Consider the following 19,257-nt stretch of genomic DNA (forward strand, 5'->3'; position numbering starts at 1 on the left):
AAATGGAAAATTTTGTATTCAATGGATTTCCCAAATAACACTAAATTTAAAAATTTCTTAGGGCTGTATTCTACTTGTATTAATGTAGCTCCATGTGAAACATGGAGAATTTTTTAAAATCTCTTGTTAATCTCACTAATTAATAGAAGGACCTTTGTAAGACCAGTGGTGAAAAGAAATGGTTGAAATGGGGTCTTTGTGATCTATATAGATTCAGTGTCTCTGATATGCCTATTGATACTGTTTTTTAATAATTCAACACTTCTTATATACATTTTGAAAACAAGCACATATTTGACAAATGGAAGTTTTCATTAAATCCCTAACAAAGTGCTATTCACTAAATATTCATTAGTGTAAATAGTCAAGGTCATAAAATTTTACACACAATTCATGTACTTACAAAAATTAAAATTTGGCATAAGACATCTTAATAAAATATTTGTTTATTTTTAAATGCTTAGATTTAACTATACATTTGCTTTAGGTAAGTTAAAAGTGATTAAAATATTAAAGTAATTTTAAGACTTAACATTGCCTCATCTAAAGTATATGTTTGAAGTACAAGTCACCTGGATTGCTAGAATCCCAGAGTTTTATCTTTGGGAGGCTCAAAAGCATTTGCCAGCCACATGAAAATTAATATTGACAAAATATATTTTGTTCCCAAAGTTTACCAATTATAGGATAAAATGCTGAGTCTCAAGGAAGAAGTGAAATTGGAATATGTCTCTGTGAAATGAACATATTGAGAACTACTAGCTTAAAGTTAATTTTGAGTAAAATACTGTTTCAAATTGAATAAATATATAGAACAAAACATATCAAAACAGTAGTAAGGAAAGAAAAGATGTGAAAATACTAATATTATACTCCAAACAAAATAATGAAACAATAAAGTAGCAAAGAGCAAATGGCTAATAATGTCTGATTCTTTAATGAATGATAGGTTGTTATAGTAATGTTTGAAGGAGCTTTTCTTAATCTAAATATAAACTTTCACAATAATGCTATTACTTTATCAGCTTTTTATTAGTAAATTCTGCAGGAACTTATAAAACATTACTAACACTACAAAACTGAGAAAAAGTAGAAGCTTAAATTTAAACATAAAACACTATAGGTGGGAACTGTCCAATGGAACATATAAAATGTGAACATTCTTTAAACAAAACCATATTGATTTTAACCATTGCTCCTGTCAGATGCATGTAAAATTAAATAAGAAATGGTTTTCTACTGAGTCAAAAGATAAGTCAAAGTGCATCTACATTTCTATAAATGTACTTGATAGGAAACTCACATTTTTATATTCCAAAATAATTCATATTATCTAAAGAAGGTATTGCTGTAAGTTAACTAGTTATTAACAGCATCCAGTTCCAAATAGATATATATTTAGTGTGTGCATCTAGATATAAAAACATAGCAATAACACATATTTAGAAAAAGTACCAAAATCCATAAAAAATAGACTTCACTGCAAAAGTGAGTCAAACGCATATACAGACAAGTCAAATTTTCCTTATGTAATAGCAATTATTTCATGTAACATGATTTTCTTGAAAGTAATCTCATGAATAAGTACACTTTATTCACATTGACCTATGTTAGCCAAACTGAATAATAAAAGAGATTTAATAATAGTGGGAAAGGCACAAATCAAGAAAAGTAGACATTGATATAAAAGTTTTTGGCTAGATATAGCATAAATGGAAGAAACTGAGAAGTTACTATAGCAAGTGAAAAGATGAAATAAAGGTATACATCATTTTAGCAGAACAGCCTCACATTCCAGATAGTAGTGGATTAATGTTCTGGAACAAGCTCTTTATTAGTATCATTTTATTATTTTTTAATGTACCCCAATAGAAATATTTTTTTATTTTTTTGCACATTTAAAAAATATTTATTGTTGAAAGTATTACGTATGTCCCCTTTTCCCCCCCGTTAACCCCCCCAGCCTGCACCTGCACCTGCCCCTACCCCAGGCCTTCTGTGTACCCTATTGTCTGTGTCCATGGGTTACATATACATGCATACAGGTCTTTGGTTGATTACCTCTCACCCACCCACCCTCCCCTGATCAAGCTCTTTAATTAGCATCCTATATAATAAAAGTGTAATATGTAAATCGACCAAACGGCAGAATAACCAGTCAGCAGGGGGTGGTGATGGCAAGCAGGTGGTGCCAGGCCAGCCAAGACACATGCCAGTGGGCAGAGGGAGGGGATGGCGATGGGGGGTGGGAGGCGGCAGCGACCAGCACCAGTGGAGGGGCAATGGTGGGGGGGCGGGGCCATGCCGGCCAGCACTGTCCCCTGATTGGCCACCCAGCCACCTCCCACAGAGGGAGGCCAGAGGTGGCAGTGGCAGGGTGATTGGGGCAGCACCATCCCCTGATTGGCCTGCCTGGTCGCCTCCCACAGAGGGAGAACAGACTGAGGCTTAGGCCCACTCCCCCAGAGGAGCGGGCCTAAGCCATCAGTAGGACATCCCCTAAGGCTCCCGGACTGTGAGAGGGCATAGGCCGGGCTGAGGGACCCCCCCATTCCCCGCCAAGTGCACAAATTTTTGTGCACCGGGCCTCTAGTTTATTTAATAAGAATCAGCATCATACAAGAGTGAGTGCATCAGGAGAAGCAATAATAATAGTTTTAAGGCAGAACAAATTGAAATAGGTGTGTTAGGATTGCTTCTTTCTTCTCCAAGAGAGATTTTCCTGGGGATATAAGACCAAATCACCAAAGAAGGTGAAAACTGTTGTAAGCAAATGGAGTCTGAATCCAATGATGACCCTCAGTTCAAAGAGTGACTTCAGTAAAATAGAAAGGATATCTTAAAATGATTTTATTACAGTCAGGATAGCACCGAGTTCAATCCTTAGACCATTATCAAATAATCACATATCAGCATTGGGATATAATTTGTTATACAAATTTGCATAATTCAAAAAGTGAAAGGGGCTCAAAATTACTATTAAAAATTATGGAATAATTATATATAAAAAAATAGTTTATCAAAATGGTAGATTTATAAAATATGTCTATTTTGAAGTTATTTATTAAATAACTGAAAATCATGCAACCTATGCACATTTACTCACAGCTTTCTGTCCCATTTAAGTTCTTTATGCTTGTTATTTGAACATTAAAACTAACTTATGCAGCATTTGTAATTTTAGCCTTTATAATTTGGGTATTTATTCTCATCTTATTTTGATTTCAATTTGTTTTTTTCTTGTTGGTCAATGATAAGCACATTGCCATATGCTTAATGGTCATTTATATATTTTCATCATTAAATTAGAATATTTTTCTTATTATTAATATGCAAGAAGTCTTTATATGTCTAAAATAGTCCTTGTGATATTTGTACTGCAAGTGTTTTCAGGCTGACTGTGGCATGCATTTTCAATGTCTTAAGAGTATCTTTTGATAATCAGATTTTTAAAAATACTATGAAGTCTAATTTATATATATATATATATATTATTTTATCATTGATATTTTACTAAAAAAATAGGTGTTAACACAAGATGTTAATGGACACATACCTATTGTTGATGTGAGTGTAAAATGGCACAACCAAATTGGGAGCATCTTATAAAGATAAGCACACATCTATGCTAAGGTGCAGCTATTCCACCTTATATATTCAAGGAATATATTCAAAAGATATTAGTCCATTTTTCCAGAGTAATATTTGTACAACTATGAACATAGCAATTTCTTTTAAATAGCCAAAACTGTAAACAATAAAAAACCCTGGCCAAGTGGCTCAGTTGGTTGGAGCAATGACCTGTACACCAAAGGTTGCAGGTTCAATTCCTGGTAAGGACACATACATAGGTTGCATGTTCGATCACTGGTTGGGGCACATATGGGAAGCAACCAATCAATGTTTCTCTCTCTCTCTCTCTTTCTCTCTCTCTCTCTCTCTCTCTCTCTCTCTCTCTCTCTCTCCTCCATTCTTCTCTCTGTAAAATAAATTAAACAATATACTCCGGTGAGGATTACAAAAAAAAATTAAAAGAAAATGGATATACAAATTGCAGGTGATTATATATAAGGGAAAACTACTCAAAATTAAAAACAAACAAACAAAAACCTCAAACACAAAAATCACTAAGTTAAGGGAAAGGAGCTGGACCAAAAAAAGTGCATGAAAATTAAAATAGGCACTGTTTTAACAGAAGGGCAGGTGTTTAGAAAGCATTTTTATATGCATCAGGTTTCTCTCTTCAATTCATTATTTCATTAGTGAGTAAAATCTCCCCTTTCACATATTTAGCAGATAATCTTTTCAGATTCCCTGGACATTTTATGTGTGTAATGAAGTTTATTAAAAATAAACTGCTTAGTTAACTTTCTGATGTTGCATTCATCTAATATTACATAGTTTGATAAGTATTTTAGTATTATTTAACTCTTGTACTATCCTTTCCATTTTGTGCCTTCAGCTGTCTCTGTTGAGAATTAACATTGCTCACAGCTTTCTGTCCCATTTAATTTATTTGGTTTTACCTTTTACATTTTCTAAATTTCATTTAGGTGTAGTGCTTTCTACTTCTTTTATATTGAGATATCTATTCCAAGTAACTGAGCCAATTTTCACTCTCTCCTGAAACTCTTTTATATAAGCATATCAATGTAATATGTTAATAGCACATATTACCCCATTTATTTTTTAAAATATATTTTTATTGATTTGAGAGAGGGAGAAAAAGATAGAAACATCAATGATGACAGAGAATCATTGATCAGCTGCCTCCTACACACCCCCTACAGGGGATGGAGTCAGCAACTGGGGCATGTACCCTTGACCAGAATCGAACCTGGGACCCTTCAGTCTGCACTGATGCTCTATCCATTGAGCCAAACCAGCTTGGGCCCCATTACTTAATTATGAGTGAAAATAATTATACAGAAGGTTTCCATACACCTAAATATTTTTTTTATTAAATAGCTTTACCATTGCTCTAATGTGATGGGAAAAAAAGAGTAGGGTACCAGAAAAAAAAAAAGACAGATGTGCAGAGACAGTGTGATCTCCAGGGGTAGGTGGGTGGGGGGAAGTGGAGAAGGGTGCATGGGCATAAATAGTGATGGAAGGAGACTTGACTTGGGGCAGTGAACACAATCCAGTGTACAGACGATGTGTTGTGGAATTGTGCACCTGAAACCTGTATAATTTTTTTAACCAGTGTCACCCTAGTAAATTCAATAAACAGGAAAATAAATATATGTAACTTTTTTACCCAGTATTCCTTTATCTTCTTCCTTAAAAGATTTAAGAATACTCTGTCAAGATTTATTTATATGCAACCATAGGGCCTTTTAAAAATTTACAGACACTTGGGGGTCATAGAGCTCATACTTCATCAAGCAGTGTAGATGAGGAGTTTCATCTAGACCAGGTTGAAATGACTAAAGATGGTAGGTGCAAGCATTTCCACAGGGAAATTATTTCAGGAACGGCTCTTCTCACTAGCATGTGGCACATTGCAAATATTGATTCTGATAGCAATCTGTGGTAGAATTTATGCTGGTGAAGGGAGAAAAGATCCCGGCTCAAGTCACGTGAAAACTGTCTAGAAAAAATCTTTTAATATATTTTAGGGACAAATCTGAAAGTTGCCAGGAAACAAGCATAATGTTTTTAGAGGATTTGCTGTCATTGATGTCCATACTGTTAGCAGAGGAATTACTAGTTATACTAGAGTTAAGTTATTGTTGCAATATTTCTTTTGATTTTTATATAATTCCTTCCTTTCTTTGAATAATGAACAATTTTCCTAGATCAGTTTTACATATCAGCAGAATTGATACAACTTTCTTCAAAAATTTCAGTTTTTTTGTGTGTGTTCTCAAGAAACCAGCATGTTCTCTTGCTGTCAGTAATTGGTTTTGTTTTTCTGTCCTCACTTACATTTGTCATGCTATCTCTTTGTGATGAGTGGAAATGGATTTTTCTCAACGTGACACTTGCATATTTCAGTAGGCCAGTTGTAGGAGCCTGAGCGTGTGAAGTAACAGCCATGCAGGGAGACGCTGTTTTTAGGGCATTAGGAGACACATTGTCAAGAGCATCAGCAGAAGCAGACTGTGTTGCAGCTGTTCTCCTACATTATATAATAGGATACCCATATTTTAACTCTTGGCTGCCACAAGCAATTAACAAAGAATAATGAAAATAACTTCAAATATTCATAAATAGCTAGGAACTACCACACACTTTGAAAGAGGCAAAGTTATACACTTTAAGTTTTCCTATCAAAATAGTCAAAACTTTATATCATTTTAAGCAACGCTTTTTAGACATTTTCTTTTTGTCTATTTTTCCTGGTACATTTTTACAAAATAAAATATACTAGGTAACTATCGTATTAAGAAATACATATTTGCCCTAGCTGGTTTTGCTCAGTGGATAGAGCATCAGCCAGCAGACTGAAAGGTCCCTGGTTTGATTCCAGTCACCTTGGTTGCAGGCTCCATCCCCAGCCCTGGTTGGGGCGTGTGGGGGACGCAACCAATTTATGTGTCTCTCTCACATCAATGTTTCTCTCCTTCTGTCTCTCCTCCTCCCTTCCACTCTCTCTAAAAATCAATGGGAAAATATCCTCAGGTGAGGATTAACATAACAAAAAGAAATATATATTTGTATTTTTTAATTGTTGATATACTGAGATATTAGGTGTGTATAACTCAACGTTAAGTAACAAAAATGAGAAAGTAGATGCATTAAAAAAGGTATCAATCTTGCAGAATATACTGTTGGCTAACTTTTATATTAGTCAGAAAACACAACCAATAGTGTTACTGTGAAGTTTTTACAAGAGTCAAGTGTGGATCTTTGTAGAAAGCTGCCAAAACTGTTAAACAAGTGTTTGGTGAAAATGATATAATAGAATTTCAACCAATGCATTAAAAGTTAAACTTGTCTTTTTGCCAAGCAAGCCACAATCTTTCCAGGAATATGAAGGATAAGGTGGTGCTCAAATGTACTCAAAGAAGATGTCAACAATTTACTATACTCAAACTTGTGTCTAAAATTTTAGAAAATTTTTCTAAAATTACAGAAAAATAACTAAATGTCTTGTAATAATCCATGTATTTTTTAATTGTATTACTTTTGTTTACTTTCCTGGCTTACAGTGATTATAGCTATATATTGATAATAAAGTTTTTCATATTCTAAAGATATAACAAAGGATTTTTCTTTCTTCTTTGACTTAAAAAATTTGAAGTGCAAAAATAATTGTATCCTTTACTTTCATAACAACTTTACTTTGCAATTTTTATAGATATAAAATATTTTAATTATAATTTCTCTTCTCTGTGCCATGCTAGGTATCATAAATACAAATAAAAGTTGTGCAACATTTACATATTGTAAATTATGATAATCTGATAATATTCAAGCTATTTTGGACAAGTATGGTAAAGAAATTTACATACATTTTACAATTAAAAGAACATTAGAAAAATTTTAATAGTGGAATAAATGTAAATAGATTTAAAAGAAGACTTCCCAGGTATAAAATAACCTACATATCAATGAATAAAAAATATTAATGAAGAAATAGTACATGTCAGTATTGATCATAGTTAGAATAGAATATAATTTTGAAGGGTATAGTAGAGCCAAGTTAGGAAGGACTCTCAATGAAGGTAGAAAATATGATTTTTATCAAAATTAGAATTTTGATTGCATCACTATTAATTATTCTTAGTAGCCCCTCTCCCCAAAATAGAAAGAAAAAGGTAACATTTCACTTTAAAAATATATAAAAATTAAATTTTGAAGAAGCACCTTTAAAATTTAAGTTAAATTTGCTGAGATAATAAAATTTAAAAATATACTTCTGAAAACTCTATTTAAAAATAAGGGGGGGGGTTATTATACTCACTAGTCTATGCCATGCAGGGCCACATAGAAAAACACCAGGGTGGTCAGGAGACAAAATACAGGAGTGGGAGACTGTTTAAAGCAACTTTTGGAGGTTTTCTTTTGGGCCTAGTACATGGTGTGGTATTTGGGTAGTTTTAATACTTTGTTCAGTGGGCTTTGGGCTATAGGAATGAATTCTAGCTGCCAGGCAACTGGCCCTGAGATGATTTAAGCAGAGGATTATTGCCTCCTGAAGTGCATGGGCCAAATAAAGGAGTTACGGCTCTAGAATGGCTAGTTTGCATATCATGTTCCCAGTTTGTCCCTTTGCTATGACAACTAATTGTCTAATTTCAGGAAGGGTAGTTTCATCCTAGCCAAAAATATTTTTATAAAGTGTCAATACATTATAATGTACAAAAAAATTATACACACATATACACATAGACATATATACAATAAAATCAGCTATCTGGTATTTTGACATCATATTAAAGAGAGTTCGGGGTGATGATAGTGAAGAGTTTTAAAAAGTAGGGCATAATTTTCCTTAAACAGCATATAAAACACTGGACAGTAGAGCGGGGGATCACATGAAATACAGAGAATGACTGCAAGCCAGCCCATAACTAGTTTTCCCTTACATGGCATTAGATAAGAACAATATATCTAAAATTTGGGGGGTTTCTAAGAATATCTTGGTGAAATTATCATAGTTAGACCTCTATTTCATAATTAATAATAAAATGATAAAAATGTTTAGCAAACAGGTGAAGTTTTTTTTCTGGATTCATGTTATAGGTTTATGCATGTATGTTCTTGTATGTGTTTAGTTTTTTCCACATATATATCTGATGGTTCATCTATAATTTGTAAAAATAATCTATTATTGCAACTAAAATGGAGTTATTTTTATAAAGTTTAAAATATAAGAAGATATATTTGTAATTTCTTTTATAAAACAGTTATTCTTTGGTTTGGACTAGAAATGATGTCACCTTCACTAACACAGGCATAAAATACTCTTATAAACACGTAATCAATAAAAACTGGGTCCTACTGAATTTAGTTGTAAAGCATAGGAGATATACTTGGGCCTTTCCATGTTAAAATCTTTTACTACTTAAAATTACTTTTGAATTTCAAAGATCATGGTTTGTGCCTATAAACTTTAAATTCTCTATAAAAGAATATTTATATTATATGCTACTGATAGATATTAATGCCTGAATGCTTCCACACAGAAACTCTTTTAAGCAACATGGCTCCTTATTTTATAAAGAACAGTTATAAATTCTAAAGATAATAGAAATTTAGTCTTTGGATACTGTGATATATTGATCTGTAAACATCTCACTTTAAGGGGAGAGTTGGAAAATGACACCAACATTCTTCAGCATCTCAACACAAAAGTCCTCACATTTATTTATGAGAACAGAACCATTAAATTAATTCCATCCATAAAAATATAACATTTGATATAGATTATTTTAGGACATGGAATAATCACTCATACAACCTTAAGAAAAAGAAAATTTATGAGAGCTGAAGAAGATTTAGGAATTGATTTTTCTCTTATAGAATGTTCTCTCTCTCTCTCTCTCTCTCTCTCTCTCTCTCTCTCTCTCTCTCTCTCTCCCCATATATATATATTCTGCCTTACTTTAAACATGGGCCCAATGTGTCATCTCTACTTTTTTATATTTGATGCTTATATATGTATATATATAATCATCATTCTACTTTCTTATAATGTAGGCTTCCAGGAGACCTGATAATTAAAACTTTACACCAGCTTCCTCTGACCCACACTACTTTCATGAATCTTGCAACCATCTACTTCTGTTTCTGATATTAACAGTATTCTTACCTCAGTAGTTGATCTTTTTTTATTGTTTAATATGTTTATTACATATGTCTCCTTTTTCCTGGATTGGCCACTACCCCCGCAACCACTCCCATCCCAAGGGCAAGCCTCCTGTGTCTCAGTGTCTGTGTCTATTGGTAATGCTAATATGCATGCATACGAGTCTTTGGGTTGATCTCTAACCACCCCCTCCCCTGTCTGTTCAGTGCTACCTTGTCTCTGGATCTATTTTTGTTCATCAGTTTATGTTGATCATTATATCCCACATATGAGTGAGATCATGTGATAGTTATCTTTCTCTGAATGGATTATTTTGCTTAGCATAATGTTCTCCAATTGGATCCATGCTGTTTCAAGTGTTAAAAGTTCCTTCCTTTTTATAACAGTGTAGTATTCCATTGTGTAGATGTACCACTGTTTTTTCATCACTCATCTGCTGATGGGCACTTAGGCTGTTTCTAAATCTTAGCTATGGTGAATTGTGCTGCTATGAACATAGGGGTGCATATATCCTTTACCTCACCTTCTGGAAAGCAGCAATGTCTTCAGATTCAGCTCCTCTCCTTTTTTTCCTGGATGTTTGTTATTGGCATTTTTTGGATTAGCTGGGGTTGACCAGGCCAGCAGGGGAGGACAGTTGGGGGCGACCAGGCCTGCAGGGAGGGCAGTTGGGGGCAACCAGGCCAACAGGGGAGGGCAGTTGGGGGGAACCAGACCTGCAGGGGAGGACAGATGGGGGCGACCAGGCCTGCAGGGAAGGGCAGTTGGGGGCAACCAGGCCGATCCCCAGTGGGATCGGGCCTAAACAGGCAGTCGGACATCCCTCGAGGGGTCCCAGATTGGAGAGGGTGCAGGCTGGGCTGAAGGACACACCCTCCCTGTGCATGAATTTCGTGCACTGGTCCTCTAGTAAGAAAGATAAACTAAGAAAAGAGAAAAAGAAATTTTAGTTTCTAAGTAAAAGATAAAAAATAAAAAAGTGAAGTAATGAAGTTCGCTCACTTCAGCTGAGTTTTAATGTCCCATGTGGGCTGGTTTAAGATCCCTCTCTACTGTTCTGTGTGCCATGTCTCAGTTTCCTGTTAGGTTGTCAGCACAGTGTTGAAGTTCCCAGCGGGTCCACTATTCCTCTGTGTCAGCCACCACAACCTTGGTTTCAGGCAGATGGCATCAATCTGCCCGCTTTGTTTTTCTTCCTGCTTTAAGTCATGTTTACACAACTGTCTATTTCTGACACAGCCTCTAGGTGGTGGCATTTCTGTATTAGTTTTCAGGACCAAATGGCTCCTCAACCCAGACCCCGAGGACTCCCTGGGGATATTTAGAATCTTTGTTTCCCTGTGGAGATCAAGGCTGGGTGTGGCTGCACTGTTAGGAGGGACCTGGTCTTCAGGAAAAAATGGCTGCTCGGGGTTGGAGGAATCAGACTGTCCTAGAGCTGGTTTCCTGATCGTCTCTCCCTATTTTGCTCCCCAGCTTCCACAAAACCACCTTCCCCTGCATCTCAGCCACAGTGAGTGCTTATAACTGAAAGATTCTATGCACTGGGTTTAGTGAGTAAAAGCAAGGAAATTATAAAGACAGAGCAACAACGTCACAGCGTGTCTCTCTCCCCCTGGCACTGTGGGGCCGGTGCAGAACTTCAGGCTGCCTTTCTGGATGCCGCTTCCCCCTGCCAGCAGCCCTGTGGGCCTCCTTCCACAGTGAGTGCTACAGGTGTCCCCAAGGGACACGGATTTGGTGCAGCACAGTCTCCCTCTGACACTCTATTCCTGGCTGCGCACTTTCTCTCCAGTCAACCTCTGACCTTTCCATCCCTGGTTTGCCTCACCAGCTGTGTTTAATTCGCCAATTCTGGGTGGATGTTATTCTATCCAGCTGTTTCTTCTATCTGCTCCACAGAAGGCGCAGCACCCGTCCGCCTATTTGGCTGCCACCTTGTCTCCCCCCGGACAAACTTTTTAGGAGCCTGCAGCCAGGGAGGCTGGAGCCTTGGTGTTTGTGGGTTCACAGCCAAGGCAGCTCTTCCCTGGCCGGCATGGCTGCAGGATCCCAGCTGGTGTCTGAGGTCTCCCCAGGTGGAGGTGAGGCTGGGCTCCCAGTCACAGCCGCTCTCCCCTTCAAGATGGCCTGACTTCTGCGGCAGAGCAGCTGCCCTGGGAGAGAGTTCAGCAGTAGCAGAGGCTGCCCAGCTAGGGGGTCCGGGTCCGCCAGTCCCCAACAGTTCTGCGAATATAACTGTCCCTCACTCACACACACACACACACACACACACACACACACACACACACACACGCCCCAACGTCCACGCACTTTCCTTTCGCTCCCTCACTGACTCACACTCTCTCCTCACTGCCATCCTGTCCTCTGCCATCTTGGATCTCGCTCAGTAGTTCCTCTTTATAACTCTTGAGAAGTATGGGGTAATTGACTGAATTCATTTTTTTTTTAAATTTTGCTCAATATATTGCTCAACATATAGCATACTGTCCATAGTTTGAGAATCCCATGCTAATTAGTTTTTATTGTAATCAAGAGAGAGATTGCATAATATAAAGCGTAGCAACCTGTTATTTGGAAATAATTTTACCTTAAAATGATTTTTCATAATACTTAGTACTATAATTAACATGATTTTTTTCAATCACATTAAATTCTGAATAGAATAAAAAAAATAGAAAATAACAAAGAAAAAGAAATTACAATCCTTTATATATTTTTTTTAAAAAATAAGTCAAAATTATCCATGTATCTACAGTGATGTCGTAGGGAAAAATTACTAAGAACAGGAAATACAGATATATTTTCATTTTTCTTAACACATTTAGTATATAGCATATGGATGAGAGAGAAAAAAACCTGTCCTTATTCTCAAAAAAGTAATTTTCTGTCAATCGTCTAAGCAGAAAAGATGCAAATATTCATACTTAAATGCATATTCATATGTTTTAAAATGCTAAATTGATCCTGTTAAAACGATTTTCTGTATTTGTAAAGAGACTTTTAAATTTCTAATTCACAGATATGATTTTCAACAGTAAAAATAATCAACCCTGATGTAATATATAACCCAAACCTTTTTTTTTCTTAAAACATGACATTTTTAAAGACCATAAAGCGGAATCACTAAAACCTGGAAAGTGCTATTTTATTCTCTTTATTTTTATTGCATTAAGTAGATATTTTGTAAATATAACAACTAGAATAAACTAATACTTTTGAATTATTCTAAAGAGTACCTAGGTAGGAAAAATTAAACAGCTGATGGCACTTTAATGTTATTTTCTGTAATATAGTTATAAAAATAAAGAATTATATCAAGAGCTTAAATATACTCCCTTAAACAGAGCATTTGTTTAATAACACCAGCAATGTTTATTCAAGTATGAGGCAAAAGGTATGTTCAACATCAGGATGTGCAATATATGTACCCTCTCCACAAGAATGCTATAGTGCATAGGGATTGGACAGGAAGAGAAAAACTGGGTGGAGACATTACTATTTTGAAGTAATGTGGAAAATGCTACACATGTATTTTAATAAAAATTAGAGGAGAGTAATGAATGGATTATTCCTGGGAATGGATGAAATGTCATAAAGAAAATTGACATTTTAGAAAACATTTGGATTTTAAGTATATCTTCTGACTGATGGAGTTTTTCCACAACGAAGAACTATAAACACTGGAAAGACTTTTGCAAATATACTAAGGCTGTAATGACTTTAGAAACAAAATCTTAGAGATAAAATAAATTCATTTAAGTAAGCCTTACTTTTACCTTTGCTTATTTTTCTTCCTCTTCCTATAATGCATTTTTCAATTCACAGCTTGGGGTATAAATGTCTGACAAAAAAATACAGCAGCCTAAAAATTGTCACCATCTCACTAGACAAGGATGGGAAAATGCTTATATCAAAGCTACTGAGTCATCCAGGATTCAAGATATTAAATCCTTGAGAATAAGAGATCTCAGATAAATGCATTAGAAATTATAAATGCAATTGGTTTTCAAAGTTTGTGCTGAGACCTAAGCTATCAGGTATCAAATTAGAGACAGAAACAATATAGAAAGCAACTGCTAAGGTGCTAAAAAACTAAGCTAAAATGTTGTTGGTCTCACAATCAAGGAAATCAAGACATTGAGATAAGGGCATGCCAAAGAGTAGGGTTCTAGTAAAAACACAAGCTTTCCAATGCTACCTCTAAAATTCCATGTCCAAGGAATTAGGGCAAACCAGAAATTATATGACTCTTCCAAACTTTGAAATCCAGTCTTGATCATATCACACTGATTTGCCTGACAGAGAAAAATTAAAGACAAACAATGATACAACCCAAACTCTAAAATTTTTATATGCCAGACTCAACATTTAATCCCTTCAGTCATGATGGGATCTTATTACCAAAATTCAATAGGAGAAAAGATGCAAGAGGAACAGATCTAGATTTATTCATATATTATAATTATATGACACAAATTTTAAAATAATTTTTTGATGGAGTCTTTAGGGTTTTCTATGTACAGTATCATATCATTTGCGAATAATGACAGTGTTACATCTTCTTATCCAATTTGGATACCTTTTATTTCTTCTTCTTGTCTGATTGCTATGGCTAGCACTTCCAGTACTATGTCAAACAGGAGTGGTGAATGTGAGCATCCTGTACTATGTCAAACAGGAGTGGTGAATGTGGGCATCCTTGTCTCGTTCCTGTTCTTAAGTGAAATGGTTTTAGTTTTTGCCCATTGAGTATGATGTTGGCTATAGGTTTGTCATATAAGGCTTTTATTATGTTGAGGTATGATCCTTCTATTCCCATTTTGCTGAGGGTTTTTATCAAGAAAGGGTGTTAGATTTTGTCAAATGCTTTTTCTGCATCAATTGATATGAACAATGTCAAAATCTTGAAAGTGATTTTCAAAAGAGGTATTCTAAATATCAATAAGCACATGGAAAGATATTGATACAATTAAGCACAAGGGGAATAAATATTAAAATAACAGTGAAATTCTAGCACACCTCAACCAGAAATTCTAGCACAAAGAATGAAAATTAACAATAGTAAAAATGAACACTGGGAGTATGGTAGAATTGGCACTGTCATACTAAACTGTATAGGACTAGTCGTTTATGATAGCAAGGTCTCATAAAGATTGTCAGGAACAAAATCTTATAAGGCCTTTGCTCTTGCTTGCAAGAGACCCATAGAAAATTGTCTCTCAACAATAATGGAGTTGGAAAAAATCTATTCTAATGTGTGTGTGTTTTTTTCTTTTCATATAATTATCTCTGTAATTTATGAAAGTCCACTCTTCCTCTGGACCTGAGAACAGGTTTGCTGTGAATGCTTGTTCTTCCTTTCCATAAAGGACAAAAATACTGATCTCACAAGGCATATTAAGATAAAATGTGATTATTTTGGTGAAAGATTTAGAACAGCACAAGGAGCATAATGGCCCTTGGTAAATGGTAGTTTTCCTTCATGCTATTTTCCCACTCAAATACATGGAACAGCTGATAATAATAAGAAGAAATTGGAGAAATAAACAAAATTAAAATTATTTGATAAACAATACTTTATCAGCCACTACCATTATTCTTATAAAGAAACATTGCATTTTCAGTCTTTGTATGATGAGGTAAATTTATAAAATTTAATGTGGTTATTAAATCTTAAAAGGGCATTATCATATTTAGTTAGCTTCAAATCTTAAATTATAATTCAATAAAGAATATTTCCCTTTAGCAAGGTAGCTTAAATTATTTAACATTTCCAGAGCTAAAGGCTAAAACTAGTGCGCAAATATGGGATATATTTTCCTTTTCTCTAAGCTCAGGTATAATATATGCATGGTGACATGTAGCATTTTTTTTCTTTTATGTGTGCTGTATAAATTTTCAAAGTTCACACAGTGCACCTTTCATAAACAAAAGAGGAAAATGAAGAAGATCCTGTATGGAAAGCTCTATATGTTCTTATCATTAGTAAATTTATGGATTAAAAAAAACATTAAATTTTGAATTTTTTAAGATGTTTACTGCTCTAGAGAGTTTTGGGGATTCATTGTAATATTTCAGTGTACAATTTGTATATGTTCTATAACTCAAATTTAATTCAAGATGAAGAAAAACTTTATTTCTCCAAGTCACATTTTACCAACAGAATATTTGTAAGCAATCATGCTTATTCTGTCATTTTCCCCCTGAAAATCTAAACCATAAACAGCCAACAGCATTAGGTTTGTTCGTGTACCTCCAAAGCCACGGTGTAGTATAAATTCTTCACATTACCAAAAGCAAGGAATATGAATTATTCATCTGATTTAGAACCCTTCATCTTAGTATTTAAAACACCCCTTAACAAATTCCCTGCAGATTCAACATACATAAATTCTCAAGGGTGTCCTGGTTCATTTCTTGAAATTCTTCACTTGGTCTTCTATCAAGAGGCTAAATTGATTACTAGCTTAATACCTATAGCTAAAGCAGACATTTCACCGCTGGTATGCATTGCTTCTGCTAATGGCATATTACAGAGTTTAACCTTGCCTGGCCGGTTCCCTTTACTTGGGTGACTTTTCCTTTCTAAACTATTTTTAAATAATAATTAGAAAATTAAATCTTCAAAATTCACAACAGAAAGAAATCACTCCAGCTAATTATTATTTGATCTAATTTTTCTCCCATTTCTACCCTCTTTTATGTGTCTTTTCTATACATCCCCATAACATATGTTGCAAGTATCAGGAATATAAACCAGGGAATAGTTTTCGCTCAGTTTCTGGAAGCATATTTTAACTAAGCCCTCTCCATATTGCAATTTCTTTTGCTAGGGTGCTGGCTAAGGAGATACTCTGTGCAGATCCCCTTTTAAGAGAATGCATAATGCCTGACTTGGGTATTGCAATCAGTACTCAAGCTTCATTTTCAGCCACTCCAAGGTCTAATTTAGCTTTGGAAAGTCATTGCCCCACCTGAAGTCCTTTTCTGAGCAATTGGAGGTTATAAATACCTGGACTTCTCAGTTCAGCATGGAAACCTACTTGTTCCAGAGGATCTTAGACCTTTGTCCAAGATTTCAAAAAGCCTAGATTACAATTAACTATTCCTACCTGTTTTCCTTTCTTACACAGTTGTTGATACATAATAAATAATTGGTATCCAAACTCCATTCCAACTTCTGTTTCTAGAAAACTCTAAGAGTTTGATGCTAGAAGTAGCCTAGGAAAATAAATTATAAGAGAATCCAGTTTGAAATGATAACTCCCATCACTGGCAAGAAGTAGAAAACAGTCCCAGGCTGTCCAACTTCACAAACACTTAATGATGGTGAATTGGTAGGGTGTACTGGTAGAAGGGAGTACAATAGATGGTGCTATCTATACATCAAATGTTTGAGATATAGAGAAGAAATAGTTATATGAAAAATAGTATCACATAACATTGCTAAGTGCCATTTATGACCTTCAGGAAGATAATAAACAAGTGGGATACCAGTCAATTAAAAGCCAGTTGTAAACGGTAGAGGTAATCCTCAATTCCTTACAAAGAAGTTACCATCTAGGAACAATTCTGAGACCAAGTTCAGAACATAGAACTAAGTGGCAAAACATCACTTACGGTTAAATGCCAACAAATGCAGCTCTTTTTGACAAGGTCAGTGTTCTAGTTGAAAAAGTCTGGTTCCCCAACAGATGAGATGGTGACATCTGCAAGGGTTTCCTGAAGATACTAATTTCGAACATTTCTTTGAACCTTCTGATTCTGCTCACACCCCTGCCTGTTAACAGCTAGCATGTCTCTCCGTCCAACGCTGAAGACAATGTAGGAACCTCTACCCTGCAATGAAAAAGCCTCCACTCAGGATTTGCTCCCATCTCGCTGCCTAGCCATTGGGCCTAAAATTAAAGTTAAGTTATAGAAGAGCTTAGCTGGGAACATGCAAATCCATCTAAGGGAGGAAAGGAACTATTCCCCAAAGAAATTGAAAGTTGTAAGATCTAACTTCTTTATAACAGTAGTATCTGAGTGAATGTGCAGGAGAATGAAATTTGAGGGTCCATTATCAATTGTATATATACCGTATACATAAAATTGGATAAGAAAACGTTTTGTTTTATTTCAGAGTATACTCCAAATATATAAGATGTAGCACACTAACAATTTTCTAGGAGATGGTGAGAATTGCTGCTAGGGTGTCCTACACTGAGCAAAGTTGAAACAAAGGAAATACATGACAGATACTTCAGATACATAAGCACACTGACATGGGCCTAATATGTATTAATAGAAGACCTATCAAGGGAATATGTTCTATGGGAAATCTTGGAAGGACTATAATTTACCAGAGATATAAAAATATCCTACTGGGAGAGGTACTGGCCTAAATAAAATGTACATTCAAGATATAATGTTGACTAAAAAGAATAAGCAAGTGGTACCTAATACACTATGTGTCTAGGAAAGCAAATAAATTGTGAAGATTCAGCAGCCTGCTGTGTCCATACAAGGTTTAGATTTACAGTGGTCAGTGGCATGTCAGGACCCACTTGAGAGTAAAACACAATTCGGCTTTTTTTTTTTTACTTTTTATGACATAAAGGTACCTATTCAGGTTCTGTAGCTAAGGGATTCCACTTTTTGAAGCTCCTGTAGGTGATACACTAGGTGATATCAAAGGTTATGAGTAAGAATCATTGCAAGAAAAGGCTTTGTAAGCCAAGAGATACATGAAAACATGCTCAAAGTCACTAATCATCTGAGAGATGCAAATCAAAACAACAATGAGGTACCATCTCACACCTGTCAGAATGGCTATCATCAACAAATCAACAAACGACAAGTGCTGGAGAGGATGTGGAGAAAAAGGAACACTTGTGCACTGCTGGTGGGAATGCAGACTGGTGCAGCCACTATGGAAGACAGTATGGAGTTTCCTCAAAAAACTGGAAATGGAACTCCCATTTGACCCTGTGATCCCACTTCTAGGAATATATCCCAAGAAACCAGAAACACCAATCAGAAAGGATATGTGCACCCCTATGTTCATAGCAGCACAATTCACCATAGCTAAGATCTGGAAACAGCCTAAGTACCCATCAGTAGATGAATGGATTAGAAAACTGTGGTACATCTACACGATGGAATACTATGCTGCTGTAAAAAAGAAGGAACTCTTACCATTTGCAACAGCATGGATGGAACTGGAGAGCATTATGCTAAGTGAAATAAGCCAGTCAATGAAGGAAAAATACCACATGATCTCACTCATTCATGGATAATAAAGACCATTACAAACTTTTGAACAATAATAGATACAGAGGCAGAGCTGCCTCAAACTGATTGTCAAACTGCAGTGGGAAGGCCAGGGAGGGTTGCGGGGCAGGAGGGAGGGGGGTAAGAGATCAACCGAAGGACTTGTATGCATGCATATAAGCATAACTAATGGACATAAGACACTGGGGGGTAAGGGAGGCCAGGGGATTGTCAAGGGC

The sequence above is a fragment of the Myotis lucifugus genome, unplaced genomic scaffold (assembly GCF_000147115.1).
Source record: "Myotis lucifugus unplaced genomic scaffold, Myoluc2.0 scaffold_74, whole genome shotgun sequence".
Classification (NCBI taxonomy): Eukaryota; Metazoa; Chordata; class Mammalia; order Chiroptera; family Vespertilionidae; genus Myotis; species Myotis lucifugus.